The 17,661-nt window shown below is 44.4% G+C and overlaps 1 long non-coding RNA gene across 1 annotated transcript; it reads left to right on the top strand.

Annotated features, from left to right (window-relative positions):
- The first annotated feature begins 94 nt into the window (after window positions 1-94).
- On the top strand, window positions 95-5,850 carry LOC125941602 (uncharacterized). The gene is made up of 3 exons (XR_007464474.1): window positions 95-173; window positions 5,585-5,689; window positions 5,788-5,850. It is a non-coding gene; the product is annotated as an uncharacterized LOC125941602 (long non-coding RNA).
- Window positions 5,851-17,661: the final 11,811 nt, after the last annotated feature.

Genomic DNA, 17,661 nt, shown 5'->3' with positions numbered 1-17,661 from the left:
AAAACATATAACGGTGATACCAATGTGATGCATTTACCCTGCGATATCCATCTAACATTATCCACTCTAAGTTTATTACATACCTTCCACTGCAGGGAAAGGATGAGTGGTTCGGGGCAAAAACGTTAATGGAAGACCTTGCTGATAACACTGGCCTTCAGACGGCTTTCAACGTGAGTTTAAAAAATGCCTTTCATCAATATTCACCTAATTTAATTTCGACGACGTAGTAGCTAACATTATCACGCTAATGACACCTAACATGAAACTATTTCGTGTGCTCATATTCTTTAGGAGTGTTTTTGATGCATGATATGATTCCACGCTATAAAATGTTTTTATACACGATAAAAGTCCTATGAAACCTCCTTGATATATTTATAATAATGGGGCCGTAACTCCGGACGAAACCGCTTTCGGTAGACACATCGACTACAAAATATCAGCGGCGAATATAGCTTAGGACATATTTAAAATCAATTTTAAAGTACGTGCGCGCAGCCGACCGCAAAGCGTAGCACCTCGCAACATTGACATCAAGCAGAGATCGTAACCAACCGAGAAATCGCTACGTCACGAGTTTGCGCTGCCGTCAGGGCGGGGCCGGCGAGCAAGTTTCACGCTGCTCCGATCGTCGCGGTGCTTTCTTTATTATTGCGATAGCAATTATATGGACACTCCAAGCGCATTTTTTCCGTCGCCGTCGTCGTCATGTTCCATATAAAGTCCAACGGCGATAAAATCGTCGCCACGCGCCGTGCGTTGTGTGTGCGAGTGAAAGCGTGCGAGGGTGAGCCGGCAACCGCTGCTTTATCTCGCGAACGCGAGAGAGGAACGCGGCCGGATGCGCACGGTCTTCGTTCACGCGCGAGGTACAAGGAGGAGGCGACGAGACGGAAGGAAGCGCAGCAACAGCAAGTGGACCTGGAAAAGCCCTAATGGAGAAACAAGGAATGAAATAGATTTCATTACTCTCTGCCGATCCAAGCATAGTGCAGAATGTAGAAGTGTTAGGTAAGGTAAAGTGCAGTGACCATAGGTTAGTGAGGTTTAGGATTTCTCTCAATTTGAAGAGAGTAAGAGTGAAATTAGTCAAGAGGAAACAGGCCAACCTAGACGCAGTAAGGGTGAAAGCAGACCAATTCAGGCTGGTGCTCGCAAACAAATATGCAGCTTTAGAACAGGAAGATGAAGATAACATAGAGGTAATGAATGAAACCGTAACTAGGCTGATCTCAGAAGCAGCAATTGAAGTGGGAGGTGAGGCACCAAAGCAACCTGTAGGGAAGCTCTCCCAAGAAACAAAGGACCTAATAAAGAAACGACAGAAACTCAAACTGTCCAACTGAAGAGATCAGATAGAATTCGCTGAACTGTCAAAACTGATCAACAAGAAGAAAGTAAGGGATATTCGAAATTATAACGTGGAAAAATTGAGGAAGCCGTAAAATATGGACGCAGCATGAAATCACTAAGACGAAAACTAGGCATAGGACAAGGCAAGATGTATGCACTGAAAGATAAGCATGGTAATATCATCAGCAATTTCGATGACATAGTAAAAGCAGTGGAAGCATTCTATACTGACCTGTACAGTAGAAAACAGCCAAGCCACTTTCATTCGAAATAGTGATGAACCGGATACAGAAGCTCCTTCTACAACTAGCGATGAAGTTAGAAGGGCCTTGAAAGACATGACCAGGGGAAAAGCGCCTGGAGAAGATGGAATACCAGTAGATTTAATCAAAGATGGAGGAGATAACATGCTTGAAAAGCTTGCGGCCCTTTATACGCAATGCCTCACAACTTCAAGTGTACCAGAGAGCTGGAAGAACGCCAACATTATACTTATCCATAAGAAGGGAGACGTTAATGAATTGAAGAATTATAGACCCATTAGCTTGCTTTCAGTATTGTATAAAATATTCACCAAGATAATTTCCAATAGAATCAGGACAACACTTGACTTAAGCCAACCAAGAAAACAGGCTGGCTTCAGGAAGGGATATTCTACGATGGACCATATCCATGTCATCAATCAGGTAATCGAGAAATCTGCGGAGTACAATCAACCTCTCTATATGCTTTTTATAGATTATGAAAAGGCATTCGATTCAGTAGAGATACCAGCAGTCAGAGAGGCATTGCGTAATCGACGAGTAGAGGAGGCATACGTTAATATCTTAGCAAATATCTACAAGGATTCCACAGCTACCTTGGTTCTCCACAAGAAAAGTAGAAAGATACCTATCAAGAAAGGGGTCAGGCAAGGAGACACAATCTCTCCAATGCTATTCACTGCATGCTTAGAAGAAGTATTCAAGCTCTTAGACTGGGAAGGATTAGGAGTGAGGATCAACGGCGAATATCTCAGCAACCTTCGGTTCGCAGATGACATTGTCCTATTGAGCAACAATGGAGACGAATTACAACAAATGATTGAGCACCTTAATCGAGAAAGTGTAAGAATTGGGTTGAAGATGAATATGCAGAAGACAAAGATAATGTTCAATAGCCTGGCAAGGGAACAAGAATTCAGGATCGCCAGTCAGCCTCAAGAGCCTGTAAAGGAGTATGTTTATCTAGGTCAATTACTCACAGGGGACCCTGATCATGAGAAAGAAATTAACAGAAGAATAAACTTGGGTTAGAGTGCATACGGCAGGCACTGTCAAATCCTGACTATGAGCTTACCACTGTCCTTGAAAAGAAAAGTGTACAATCATTGCATTCTACCGGTGCTAACATATGGGGCAGAAACTTGGAGGTTAACAAAGAAGCTCGAGAACAAGTTAAGGACCACACAAAGAGCGATGGAACGAAAAATCTTAGGAGTAACGTTAAGAGACAGGAAGAGAGCGGTGTGGATCAGAGAACAAACGGGTGTAGACGATATTCTAGTTGACATTAAGCGGAAGAAATGGAGCTGGGCAGGCCATGTAATGCGTAGGATGGATAACCGGTGGACCATTAGGGTTACAGAATGGATACCAAGAGAAGGGAAGCGCAGTCGAGGACGGCAGAAAGTCAGGTGGGATGATGAAGTTAGGATATTCGCATCGGAATGCGCTAGTGCAAGACAGGGGTAATTGGAGATCACAGGGAGAGGCCTTCGTCCTGCAGTGGACATAAATATAGGGTGATGATGTTTTTGAAATTGAAATTGAAATTGAATTTTATTTCTCGTTCATTCAAACGAGGGTAGGCTGAGAATAAAGGCATAATGCCTGACAAAGGTCTCAGCCCCCACGAATGACAGGGTTGACAGCAGATCACACACATATGCACAATTTTGCGCGTTACAACAGCGTTGGTTACAGTGAAAGTTCATGGTTGCACTGGCCATGGTCATTAGATTCTTCAAACTTATACATATAAAAAAAGAGTAAAAAGTAAAAAAAAAGAAAAACAAAGTACAGCAACAGCTAAGTACAACGAGGCATTTCAGATTCTAATGGTGCACAAAATAAACGTCAGCGAATTTATAGAGTAATATAGAGTAACTACATGCGTAAGAAAAAAAAACACAAAAAAACACACAAAAAAAAGAAAACACATCTTGATTGTGTGCCAAAAAAAAAACATAAATAAAAAGTGGAAACAGGACCTGGATGCAAAACATATTTGTGTTAATACAAAACGCAAAAATATGACATGAAATCACATCATGTGGATCCTGCAAAAAAATTACATGTAATTCATGGCAAAAACATTTTTCGTTTAATGCACCCACTTATTCAATTTTGAAGTATATATCTTCCCTATCTAACCAATCTCGTATTTCCTTTTTAAATGTTTTTAAAGAAATATTTAAGGATACAGATGCACCGAATCTGTTCATTATTTTTGTGGACTGATAGACAAATGTTTGTTTTCCGTAATTGGTCCTTGCTTTTGGTGTGCGTCGTGTGCTGTGTCGCAAGAAGTACCCGGAGAGGTTACGTTCACTACATTGTGCGCCTGGGTGTCTCTTTCGGATTTCTAGAAGAATTTGCATATGATATATCCTGTCCGCACGCAGCATATCATATTTTTGGAATAGTGGGCCGGTTCTTAGATCTGAAAAGCAACCGTGGTAATTTGCATATAAGCGAATAACTCTTTTTTGCAAGGTAATCAATTTTGTGTAATTTGTTCTGGTGGTTGTACCCCAAACCAATATCTCGTAGCAAAGCTTTGAATAAATAAGTGCATTATACAGTTGTTTTTTCAGCCATAGAGGGATCAGATGTGCAATTCTATAGATTACACCGATGTTTTTTGATAATTCACCGCAAAGGGAATTCACATGTGTATTCCACGACAATTCTTCACTAAAATGAATTCCCAGAAACTTTTGTTGTTTGACCTGTTTAATAAGGAAGTTGTTAAATTTTACTTCTATTCTACCCTCAATTATTTTATTAGGTGCCCTAAATATAACGAAGGTTGTTTTAGTTGCGTTCAGCTGGAGTTTGTTGGTCGTCAACCAGTCAGATAACAAAGTTGCATATTCATTTACACACTGCTGTAATTCTGTTGTGCTATCGGCTGTAAAGAACACATTTGTATCATCTGCATACATTGCCAACGTTTGGGAACCTGGTAAATCTGTAATATCATTAACATAAATTAGAAATAGTAACGGTCCTAACTTTAAACCTTGCGGGACACCTTGATGTAGGGTAAGCATGTCAGATGCAGTAGTTCCCATCTGCACAAATTGTTTTCTATTAGATATATAACTTTTTATCAAGTCATTTGCAACGCCTCGTACTCCGTATCTTTCTAATTTTTCAATTAAGATGTAGTGGTCAATCGAATCAAACGCCTTTCTCAGGTCCAAAAACAGGCCAAGCGTTAACTTTTTCTGTTCGATGTTTGCAATTATTCGATCTTTAATATCTTTAATAATTACGATGATGATGATGATGTTTAGGCTCAATGAGATTAGAATGCAAAGATGTATTTTGCGAAAATTGCAACTCACAATCCACAAGATGACACCTAAATAAGTTATCAGTAAAAAGATGAGTCAGTAAGATGTGCTCCTCATTATTGGTTCCATGCCGTCATCCAGAAACACGCACAGCCGATTTATGATGCCCTATGGACTTTTGGTCTCAGGATAAACGAGCTGATAAAAACCGTATAAGTGTTCACACCACAGGTTTTGCACGTGCTGGCGTGGGTCGACACCAGTCCTGTTACTGTTCCCCTCGCCTTAAAATTTTGCTTCTAAGGGTCATCATGATAGATGGCGTAAGAAGGAAGCTGAAAGATCGCAGCGAAACACAGAAGTGTGATTGCAACACTAGGCCTCATATAATAAGAGCAGTAACCCTGGATAGCTAGGCCTTATGACAGTCGAAGTAAACTATGGACATGGACATACATTACGTCCATAGTTTTAAAATTGTCCTTACAGCATTTCTGCTCATTGTTTTTGTCGTCAGCTTCCATCCACTTTAAAAGTTGTTTAATAATTAGGTTGTATAACATGAAGTAAAATTGAAGCAATATCACGGCTACTTAACCTCGTGGTGAACTGAAAGATCACGTTTTTTTAACAGACTAACTCTGTCATTCTTCCTTTAATTTTCAGGCATATAAGAAAGTACTTGAAGAAGAATGTGAAGGGATAGACACTCGTCTAGCAGGTCTGGACAACTTGACCGGATTGCAGCTGTTCTTCGTGTCGAATGCTAGGGTAGGTTTGTGTTTGCTAAACAAAGTATATTCAATGTGAGGAAAATATTCTGAATTACTTTTACAATGCCTGCTAATGCATTTGCTTTATTTCCACAGACTATGTGCAAAATAGCAGACAACGATACCCTCTTGCTAGGGATATTGAACGGACCACACAGCGCTGCGCGAACCAGGTAAGAAAACATATCGGGCCAGGAAATGAATATGCGGGGTTTCACTACCTTATTACTGTTAGTTTTTGTTCTCGCAAAATTTTCAGTAGACCTCTAATGAATTGAAATTATGTCTTTTCTCGTCTCACCGTTTTGTATTGCGCAAGTTTTTAGCAGTAGTAGCTCATCAGAAGAAATTATTCTAGCTAATACTACCTAATATTTCTAGCATTTCCTTTCGTTAGCGCTGCATGGCAAGGACAGTCAACAAAGTGTCACAAGAGAACTTGTTCTTCAGCACGTTTGGCCCCACAAACGACCACACTCAGTACAGAAGGCATTCAAGAATCCCTCCTATTCATACTCTGCTGACTGCACCATCTCAATGGTATTCTTTTATCATTACATAGAAGGAAGCATTGCAGCGAAGAAGCTAGACGATCTAGCTCCCCGAAGTGTCCTCCTGTCTAAACATGCATTTCAGTTTGCCCCATATTGCTCCCTCTTCAGTATGGGCCCAGGTCGTAACGCACCATAGCATAATCTTTCATAATCGCTCGGCAATAAACAGGCGTGAAGGTGAGGTGAGGGAGTGTGGACGTTGTCAGGTCAGGGCGAGAGAGGGTGTGGTGACGATGTGAGCTTAGTTGAGGAAAAGGCGATTGGTGTTATTCAAGTACAGAAAGATCACTCAGATCGTGTGCGTGGTGGGTTCGAAGCCTAAAGTTTTGAAGTCCGCTGGCAGGCAGTCTCTCTAGCGTAGATCTGCGTCGCAGCCCACTTTTAACTGACTTAAGCAAAGAATCGATGTTGATATTAGCTGAATTTTGGCGCTCTGAATGACTGAACTAGCGTAACTGCCTCCATTTATTTTTTTACAAATTGCAAAAACTATAATTTGTCGCATGCTATGGGTGCAAATTATTTGAATTTTACCCAAATGTGCTGCCACCTAATAAGCTGAATTTCTCGGAGCAGACTGTCGCAAATGACGCAGTGATTGTGTTCCTAGTTGTGCCGCAAACTTATGATAGCTTTAAAGGCTATGTGATATAGCTTTAAAAGCTAAGTGATATAGCTTTAAAAGCTAAGTTATAGGCTAAGTGAATAATAAATAAATAAATAAACAATTTTAAACGCGCTCAATGTAGGTATGTGGTCACATCAACAAAAATTACAGATATATGCCAGGATAACGCGACTGATATTTCCCAGAAAAACAATGTGTGTCCACAGGTTAGTCTGAGTAATAAATCTTCCTTTTACTCCATGAAAACGTCATAATTTTCTAGTACTGAGTGGAAAGTGACGAAAGCATCTTCGTAGTCAGCGCGGGCTGGCAATGGAAGAATAACTAGATTAGGCCATGTTCAGAGGTTGATTCCACTGTTCATGAAAGCTTTCAAATAACATACAAACGAAGAAATGTATCTACTGTTGTAGAAAAAAGTTGTAATTTTTCGTGCTTTTTTACAGCGAAATTACTTTAAAATAAATTCTGATGGTTTACAATTTATCCGCTATAAATGTGATCACTCGCATTAGTATAACTAAGTCGGTTAACTATGAAAAAAATTGCGGTAGAGCTAGTTTCTCCGGACGTTATCTCTTAAGCGACATACAAGTAAACATAAAATTACAGTTCCATATTACTATACCAACAAAGCCCTTTTCTAAGAAATTCAATAAGGTATCAATGACATGTGCAGCATTGTGATTACCGATTGATTAAGTGTCTTTACAGGCAGTGATATTACGTGTAAAAATGTCGATCTCCTCTCTTTACTTAGAAAGTCATAAAACGTCTGTGTGATTTACTTTTTAGGGTCAACGAGGCTATGAAAAATTTCAAAGAATTTGCTAAGGCGTTCAACTGTTCACTTCCTTCCCCAATGCATCCAAACAACATCTGCTCTCTTTGGTGAAGGAGAATCAGACGGCAACAGCACGAATGAACTATTCTGAAAAGTTAAATGAATAAATGCCATCAATAAGCAAGTCTTATAGCGTAATGAGTTTTTGCGCCTTCTAGGCACCTTCGCACCAATTCACTGAAATCAACAGATTACAGGCTTGTGCGGCGCACCCTGCACAGTCACAGCGTAAGCTGGAGGAGCGGCCGGATAGGAGCTCCGTTTTCTACAGGACGCACTACAGGGTTTTCGCGGCGAAGACGCTTTGCATCGTTTTCATGGATGATCGAACGATTGCAGGTGGGCCCACCTGCAATCTCAAGTCATTCTGCTCATGTTTATCACGCCATTTATGTTTCAGTCATGCTTCTCTGAATATATATTTCGCGCTCGCATAATAAACATATGATTTGGAAGTCAGCGTTTATGTCCTAAGCTCTTTTTCTGCGTCCCGTTTTTGCGCTGTTATGAATATTTGAGCATCCTGCGGTTTGCATATGACATCATCCGGTTCAGTGAAATTGGAGACGACTTGCAAAACATCATTGAGTACCATAGTCTAGAAAGTGTAAGTGTACCATTGAACATTGTGCAAAATGGAAAGGCAATGTTCTTTAGTCTGCCAAGAAAACTGCAACTCGGGATTGGCAGTAATATTCTGGAATCTTTGCAGCATACGTTTATATATGCGCAATACTCAGACGGACATTGATCATAAGATCAAATAAAGAAGAAAAATTTCGTAAAGCGCACATGACAGGTGCAGCCAAGTTACGACTGGAAGCTTACTATTCTTGAAAATGAGACTGCACAATCATTCCATTCTACACGGCCGGTCAATTGGGCAAAAACTATGAGTTTAGAAAAGCATCTTGAGAGTTTAAAGACTGCGCGACGTGCAACGAAATGAACAATGTTAGGCCTAAGCTGATGAAAATGAACAATGCGTTTCTGATTAGGACGTTATGCATTCCTAATGTGCAATCAGACAGGCATCAGAAATGCATCGCCTAATGTTGTTTAGCATTACAGGTACATCATAGACTCAAATGGCAATGCATCTTAAGATTTCTGATGAGATGAGTATGGTATGGCATGATGAACTTTATTCAGGTCCTGAAGATCAACCCTTAAGTTGACGCAGGCGGCTCCCACGTCGGGACAGTAAGCTAAGACGGGTAGACAGCTTTTTTTTTTGTTATAGCTAATCTCAAAGCACATCACATAAAAATGTGCATGAGGCCAACTAGTGAATTCTTTTTCTTTTGTATTACAGCGAAGCTGTCCATTACTAGGATCTAGACATACAATGTGTCAGAGCTGTTGACAAAAACAAGTCGGCCGATCGTGGTGATAGTACAGAAAGGGTCCAAGCTCAATGGAAAACAGCCCTGTCATGTAGCCGATCCTGGTGACCGTGCAGAAAGAGTCTAAGCTCAATGGCACATACCTCTGTGGGCTTGGGGTGCTGTAACACGCCCTTGAACTACCATTGTCACGCATGGAACCCAAAGAGACAAAAACAATGCGCCGCGAAGCGATGAACGCTGTTGCCCAAACGCTAGTCTATGACGATGCGTGTCGAAACGTCAGTGATAAAACGTAATAATCTACAAACTAATAGCTGTGTCTTGTTCGCTCTTGATATAGCCATTTCAGATTAAATTTCACCACCTGGGGTTATTTAGCGGGCACCCAATGCATTTTGATTCACTACAAAAACAGATTTGTATTCATAACTGTACCGTATTATTGTATTGTATTTATTACAGTATTATATTACGTAAAATGCCAACAAAGCTGACTCTGATGCCAGCAGTTATAACTTAAATTTAGCTCCGCATAATCAATGTTTCGTAGACACATAGAATAAAGCTAACAACGTCTGAAAGATCCTGGGAACGCAATGGTGAAATAACTTTACAAAAGAATGCTTCTATGAGGTGCATGAGTTATATAAAATGCAGCCATTTCCAAAATTGTACCATAATTATTTTTGATAGTTCGTTGCAAAGCTAACTATATAAGAAATGAGTATACCACATTTCGTTTAAAGCTTTTTAGTAGTAAAAGAGTTATTATTGTTGGCATAGGACACAAGCACGCTGCAGACACTTGTGGCTTTTTCGAGGAATCTTCGTGGGTCGCACGATAAACACAGAAAGCACGGACAACAGGAGCGCAACCCACGCACAATAAGCACACCGAGAAGAAAGCAAGATTTGAACAACACGGGTGTAACCCGCGCCACACGAGCGAAGAACCATCGTATATTTGATGTTTTCCGACTTACACAGTTACAACGCGAACTGAAACATCGCACACTGCACATGTGTACCTCGGAGATCGTTTCAACAATTTTGGAGGCTACAGTTGATGCTAACCACAGCAGGAAGTTATCTAAAAAGAAGTGACGGCACAGATAGTCCAAATCTTTCAAATCACACCACAGTGAGGGCTTTCAAAAGATAACATAACCTGATCTGTGAGGTCCTGTTTTTGCTGGCTGCAGTCAGCAGTAGCGATTCAAAATTTTAAATAAGTCAGACTTTCTTTCTACGATAAACGCTGTCATAGGTGTTTTTTCCGGCAATAGAGCAAGCTGGTGCTCAGGAACCGTGGATATATGGCGAACGTGCACCCGGAGTGCGTAGACAGCTGTATCAGTGGTTATTGGGTGGTCTCTGGTGGTGGCAATTGTTGCTATAGTTAAAGGACATCGAGGTAGCCCCAGACACGTTCAAAGGGCTGTATGCACCTTGAATGGTCTGTATGACACTGATGTTAGTTTTGTTACCATTGGACAGCACTAGTGTGCTGTATCACAAGTATCCAAGGAAGAGCGTCCTCTGTAGCTAAAACATAGGTGCCACGGATGTGCCCCACGTTTTAACGGCACGAAAGCTTAGTATATGGGCGATAGAGGTAAGCGTCTTCTTCAAGTATGAGATGTGGGGGCTCCATGAATGGTCTCCGTCGATAACAACGCCTAAGAATTGGTGAAATTTTGTGTGTGAAATTACTTGGTCGTCAATAAAAACGCGTTCCAGGTCATGGGCTTGTGGGTAAAAGCGACTAAAGCGCACTTCTCGGTCGAAATACTGAGGACTTGAGCACACAGGTACCACGATGTAAGGGTCACTGCTTTTTGGAGCCGTGCACGCACCTAGGGACGTGTAACTGCCGAGGCCCAGTTGCATATGTCACCAGCATACATGGAGTGGCTGATTGTATGTGATAGAACCTCGGCAAGTCCAGCGATGGCAATGTTGAACAAAGTGGGGCTCAGAACCCCGCCCTGCGGGACGTCACGGCAAGTGTAATGGTCAGCGGTTCGGCCATCCGCACTTTGCACAAAGAAGGATCTTTTGAATAGATAACTCTGAATCCACTGAAACATTCGTCCGTCAATTCCATTATTTTGTAGTGCATCAAGGATGGCTTCATGCATTACATTATCATAGGCGCGTTTCACTTCGAGGAAAAGCGCAACCGATATACGTTTGAGGTGTTTTCCTTGTTGTGCAGACGTCACGAGGTCGATGACATTGTCAACAGAGAAGCGGCCTCTTCTACATCCAGCCATGACCTCAGGGTATATGTTGTGGCGCTCAAGATACCACTGGAGGCGTGTCAGGACTATTTTTTCATGACCTTCCCAACGCAGCTGGACAGCGCAATGGGTCGGTAGGATGTTAGGTCAAGTGGCCACTTCCCAGGCTTCAGAAGTGGTATCAAGCGGCTGGACTTCCACCGTTCAGGAACGATGCCATCATTCCACGACTGGTTGTAACATTCCAGAAGTCGTCCTCGGCCATCTTCACCTAGGTGGCATACTGCAGCGTAGGTGATGCCGTCCGGCCCTGGCGACGATGAACGCCTGTATGTAGCAACAGCCGCGTCCATTTCCTCAATCAAGAAGGACGCATTCAATTCTGGGAAGCCTGTCGCAGGAACTTCGGCCAGAATTTTGCCATTGATGGTGACCACACTACCCGCAATCTTCACACAAAAATATTCGGCTATTGATATCAACCTGCGAACGGCCTTGATGGAGGGCTAGGGCGCAGAATGGATGTCGTTGTGGAGACGAGCCAAGACCGAGCACCGTCCTCCATATGATAGAAAGTGGCTTGCGAGGGCCAAGTGATTCGAGAACGTCTTGCACCGTTGTTCCTCCAGCCTGCCCGAACGACGTTTGTATAAGCCAAGCGTCTCTAAGATCGTGAAATGACTTGGTGCGCCTGTACCGCCTCTCGGCCCTTCTACGAATCGTTTAATGTCGCTCAAGGTACATGTCAAAATCCGTAAGTTTTCCTGTGTATGTAAAGGTGGACTTAGACGGTTCCGGCACACTTGTGCTATAACAAATTAGTAGGCAGTTATACGAAGTAACGATAGTAGTTCTAGCGTCCGGAAAAATTTTCATACATTAACTTAAAAACTAAATAACAAGCATGGTGTCAGCGCGCAGAGGCAAACATCAACACATCACACTCGACTGCCGCCGACACTCGCTGTCAGAACACTGGCTTGGGAAGCGCGGCAGCAGCAGCGCGCGAAGTGACATTCGTGCTGCCTATCGCTTCAACGTGAACTGAGCGGCGAGGACACAGCACACAGAAAGGTACGAGCCGTTGGCGCACCTTCACTGTGCCCCCAAAGCAGATCGCTTTCAATATAAGGCCCACGCGACCGTGCGCGGCTGCGCCGTTCGCAGTTGCGACCGAAGTAGAACCCCCCTTCGCTCCCCTCCACCGTGTGTCTTTCGCACGACGAAAGACCGCTTTCCTCCCTTGCGCGCAAAGCAATCGTCGGCCCCCTCGCAAGCTTTCACTCCCACATACAGCATAAGGCGCACGGCGACGATGTTATCACCCTTGGACTTCATACGAAACATGACGGCGACGGCGACGCGTAATACAACGGGAAACTGCGCCTGGAGTTTCCATATAATTGCTATCGCATTGAAAGGAAATGCAGTGGCATAAGATCGGTTCAGCGTGCGCAAGATGTTTTGTTTATCTCCTCTGGGGGGCATTATTAGAATGCTAAGAATTCAAATAAAGGTGGCTTACATATACCAATCGATTAAAACACACCTATCGATCTGTCGTCATTATTACTTGTCGCTGAGTGACATGATTTTGATATATCGGCTACCCACGTAGGCTCTCAACGGCCAACTGCCTGCCAAGAAATTGAATCGTCCGTTCATGTAGGGAATTTTTTAGTGATGAATAACGCCAGTGACTGGGCTTCAGCGAGAATGCGTTTAGAACTTCTTGCTGTTATTCCAGGACGCTTGTTGCGCTCATGGTCCCTAGAAATGCTTTTAGATGGGTAGAGAGAGAATAAGCTTTTAATCACAAAGGCAAGGTAATTCTTCCTCGTTGGGTGGGGCCCTCAGTCCAGGGCTCCATTGCCTTGCACGACCCTGCGAGCCCGCTGGACCAGCTGTTGCTGTTCCTGCCGGCCTAAGCTGAGCATTGCAGACTCCCAAGAGGCAAGGGTGGGGTTGGGGATAAGAGTAACGCCCCGTGGACTAGAGCATTCCCACGTGGAATGATAGACTGTTGGTTCGGATCCACAGTAGTGGCAGTAGGAAGGGTATAGAGTGGGATGAAAGAGATGCAGCATATAGAAGCAAGGGAATGAATTAGTCTGCAGTTGCCGCCAAGCGACGGCATCTACTCTGTTAAGTGAAGGATGGGGAGGAGGATACGTATAACGTCTCTATCGGTAGTACTCCAGCATTGCGTTGTAGTTTAGTGGTTCTGTCGGTGCGTCGTCTGAATTGGACAGCTCTTCCGATGGAGCCTGGCCGGTCAGACCTCGGGCAAGCGCATGAACGCGCTCATTTCCATGGAGAGGCTTCATAACTGTAGGCTCCATAATTTGTAGGCTTCATAACTCTTGATATCATGTGTTTTGGGTTTGATGTACTACATCTACTGTCGCTGACTGATCACTCTCGTGGCATAGCGTGCTCTAGAGTGGCGCCACAAGCACTCCCGTGGCGCCATTCGTGGCACATCAACGGCGCCATCTGTGCAACCAACTAATCCATATTCCACTAATCGTTCCTTGCGTGTAAACAATTAACGCTACCAAAATGCGGCGCATGGGCACTACACCCTTAAACATATATAAGCGATAATCCTATACTATGTACTTGTCGCATGCGGTTATGCCCGGCAACCTCTCAATGATTCTAAACCTGTTTTGTGTAAAAAACTACACCATCTCCCGCTAAAGGGAACCATGTGTGGATGCGAAGCAGCGGGGAGATGGTTAGCTTGAGCGCGCGCTCCGTCATTTTCATAACGCGGAACTACCGTGGCGCCCCCAGTGGAGTATGCAGCTGGCGCACCACCTGTCGTGAGCGCCTCTCCGGATTCCTAGAGGAGCGAAAGGGGGGCGAAGGAGAGGAGAGAGAGGGGGAGGGGACGCGCATGCGCTGTGGGGGTGTGGCACGCAGGCGGCGCTCCGTAGAGGATTCCTAAAGGAGAGAAGGGGGGGCGTAGGAGAGGAGAGAGGGGGAGGGGATGCGCATGCGCTGTGGGGGCGTGGCACGCCGCGGGAGGGACGGACAGAGCCGCCGGCAAGAAATGCTTCGCATTTAAGAATCATTGAGCGAACTTATACGGCACGTGTATGATACCCTTGCAAATTGACTACATGTATTTCACAGCCTCGTATTCTCCCGTGCATGAGCTCATCCAGCAATTTGTCCTTTGAGCCTGCTCTTCGCAAAGTTTAAGACCTTTGCAAATACTAAGAGCTGTGTGGACGGCAACATTCAAAATAAATCAAAAGTAGAAGAAAAAAATTATGCTCTGGCAACACAGAACACTGCATAATACTGCTATGATGGGTCACAAGTGACGCTAGCAAATTTCTTAAATGATTTGGTCTCCGATTGGCTTAGCAATTCAAGATTCGATTGCCTTAGTGGAGAATAAATTCAAAATTCTAGAGCGACGATTTTTTTGCCAATCTACTGGGGTATTTTGTTGTTCAATTGCCAGCTTTTGAAATGTTTATGCAGGTATATCGGCGGTAGCAAGTAAATGTCTGCAAGAAATAAAAAGATGGAGTTTGTGTTACTCAAAGCAAATACTTACACTAATGGGCGTTGGAATGAGAATTTAATTGATTTTGCACATAGAAACGCAGCTACCCGAAGTTGGGTCAGACAGCCTGCAAAAGGCAATTACAAGTAATTGAGAAGAGAACAATTCCGGCACATTACCTCGGGCATTCACACGATGAATGCCCGAGGTAATGCGATGAACACTGAAGCCATGTAGCGACACGCGGTATGACCAAAGGCTGAAACGTGTATGCACCCATAATTTCCTTTCGCATTCCCCACCGAACACTCTGCGTCATCTATAGAGGCGAAGCCGCGATGTCCATGCAATGCTCGTGTTTTATTAAGCCGAGCACCGCAGAATTTAAGTGGAACATTTTTGCCATTCAAGAGTGGCACATACGCAGTGGCACATGGCCGTGTTGGTGTCAGATTTATTGAAAAGCGGTATACTACTAGTGGCCCCTTTTCAGGGTCCCAAGTTGGCGTCAGGTTCGTGCAAGAGTGGCATAGACCAAGTGGCACAAAACCAGTGCTCCAAGTTTGATGAAAAATGTCACAGTTTCGCCCTAAGGGCGAAGCAATGAATGCGATAGCAACACAGCACTGTCATACGAAGTAAGGTGAGCGGCTTTGGTAGCAATATGAATTGTAGTAAACATGAGCTGATTAAGTAAGCAGGTGTGCTGCGGCGTAAGTAGACCGACATGAAGAGAGACTCAATGACCACGAGAAGGCGCGTGTGAAACGGTGGTGTTAATGAGAAGCGCTTCCCGTGGGCAGCGCGTGCGAAGGGACACACCTGTAGCGCTGCACTGCCGACCCGGGCAGCATTGCATGGGTAGCGTGCGTTGGAAAATGTGGCCCGACTATTACTAACTGATTGAACAAGCGTGGTGTGAGCGCGCATAAACAAACAAAACATGAATAGATCACACTGAATGACTGCAGACAACGACTGTCAAAACGCTGGCAGCAAGCGCATACGCCGCAGCAACGGGCGAAGGTACGTGCGGTCTATCGCTTCAACGGAAACTGAGCGGCGAATGCACGGCGCATAAAGGTCAGAGCCGTGTGGAGATAAGCGACGGTGCGAGCGAACGACGAGCGCGGGTGTTGGCAGAGTAGAAGTGCCCCTCCCCCCCCCGCCCCCGCTCTCTCCGGCGCTGGCTTCCCGCTTCCTTGTTTGCGCGTGGGAGATTGAGTGCGTTCGCTCTCCGTGATAGCGCGCGTCCCCGCACGCTTCCGCTCGGGCATACGGCGCGCGGCGAAGATTTTATCTATAGGGAACCTCACGGCGACGACGACGGCAGAAATCCGGTTGAAGTGTCGACATAATTGCTATCGCTATAAAAGGTTTATTTACCAATTTCCCACATTGCCAAAGTGTGTCCGACAGTTGGTTTCTAATCCTGTTCCCTCAGCACGGCAACTCAATACGGTACACATAAGGCGATAGACTAGCACTTACCAGAGACGCGGACGGACGGACGTACAAAAGAACTGCCGAGCTACGCCTCGTGTGAGGGTAAATGTAGCTCGAATTGTGTAAGGCATGGCGGGACAACAGTGCCATCTGCGCTCAGGCCACGTACTTGATCGAGTATTTGTTTCTTTTCTCTACGCAGCACTACCAAAGTAAAGCGCATGACATCAATTCCCGCATTAGAAAGCGCACTCGAACGCTAGGGAGGGTCCTATGGTGTAATTTTGAATCTTGCTCAGTTTCAAAGTCGTAGTCGACCCTCCTTGGTCAAATATTGTCACTGCGAATTGGCAGCCCTCCGTCTTGCTCGAGTCTCTTCACGCCGTTTCTGGAACCTGCTTGTCGAACGCTGGTCAGCGCAGCCGAGCAAACGGCGAATTTCTGTAAGAGTTTGCAAAATTGTAGGCTTGATAACTCCTGATAAGACGTAGTTTCCGTTTGATGTACATCTATTGTTGAGTGAGCGCTTAGAAAAGCGACCGGTCCCTCTTGGATTGAAAAATGTACCGCCAAGCTATACCTCTCTATACGCTGAGATAGGGGCTAAATTAAGCTGCTATTCAGTCACGCGTGGAGCGCCAACTGCACCATCGGTGCACGCAACTCGTGCATATTCGAGTAATGGTTCCTGCCCTCTACGTAACGATACCAAAATAAGGTGCATGGGTAGTACCGTTGAAAATATACAAGTGGTAATACTATACCATGTTTTTGTTACATGTCATTACGATTTGTTACATTCAACCCCCATCTCAATGCTGGTGATGCTGTTTCATGTAAAAAAAAATGACTCGCCAGCCCGGGCCTGCGAAAGTGGAACTCAATGGAAGCTGTTGAAAACTATGACCACAACTGCTGAGGAGACTATGCACTGTATGCAGTGCATTATTGCTTTCGAGTAACGGTATTAATGATCATTTAGAATATGGTAGTATAATGCGAGTAATGGTAATTTTGACAACACGCTCCGCCCATCGCGGTGCTGCAACAACACTGAAATGAGTTGCAAGGCTGGTTATTTTATATACCAAAGGCTAGGGACGTCACTTCCCACGTCGCAATCTGCCGTCGGCGCGGCGGCTTGCGCAACAGTCATCTTTACCGGTTAACGTATGCGGGTAGAATTGCATGCTTCGCATTGCTATCACGAGCGCCTTATCAATTATGTGGTTCGGATGACTGTTTTGCGCTTGTTCTTTATTGAAACGTACCCGTCGTGTTGGCTTAGTGGCTACGGTGTTGTGCTGCTAAGCACAAGCTCGCGGGATCGAATCGCGGCCACGGCGGCCACATTTCGATGGGGGCGAAATGAGAAAACACCGT

The sequence above is a fragment of the Dermacentor silvarum genome, chromosome 11, assembly GCF_013339745.2.
Source record: "Dermacentor silvarum isolate Dsil-2018 chromosome 11, BIME_Dsil_1.4, whole genome shotgun sequence".
Taxonomy (NCBI): Eukaryota; Metazoa; Arthropoda; class Arachnida; order Ixodida; family Ixodidae; genus Dermacentor; species Dermacentor silvarum.
This window is presented reverse-complemented; position numbering and strand designations above follow the sequence as displayed.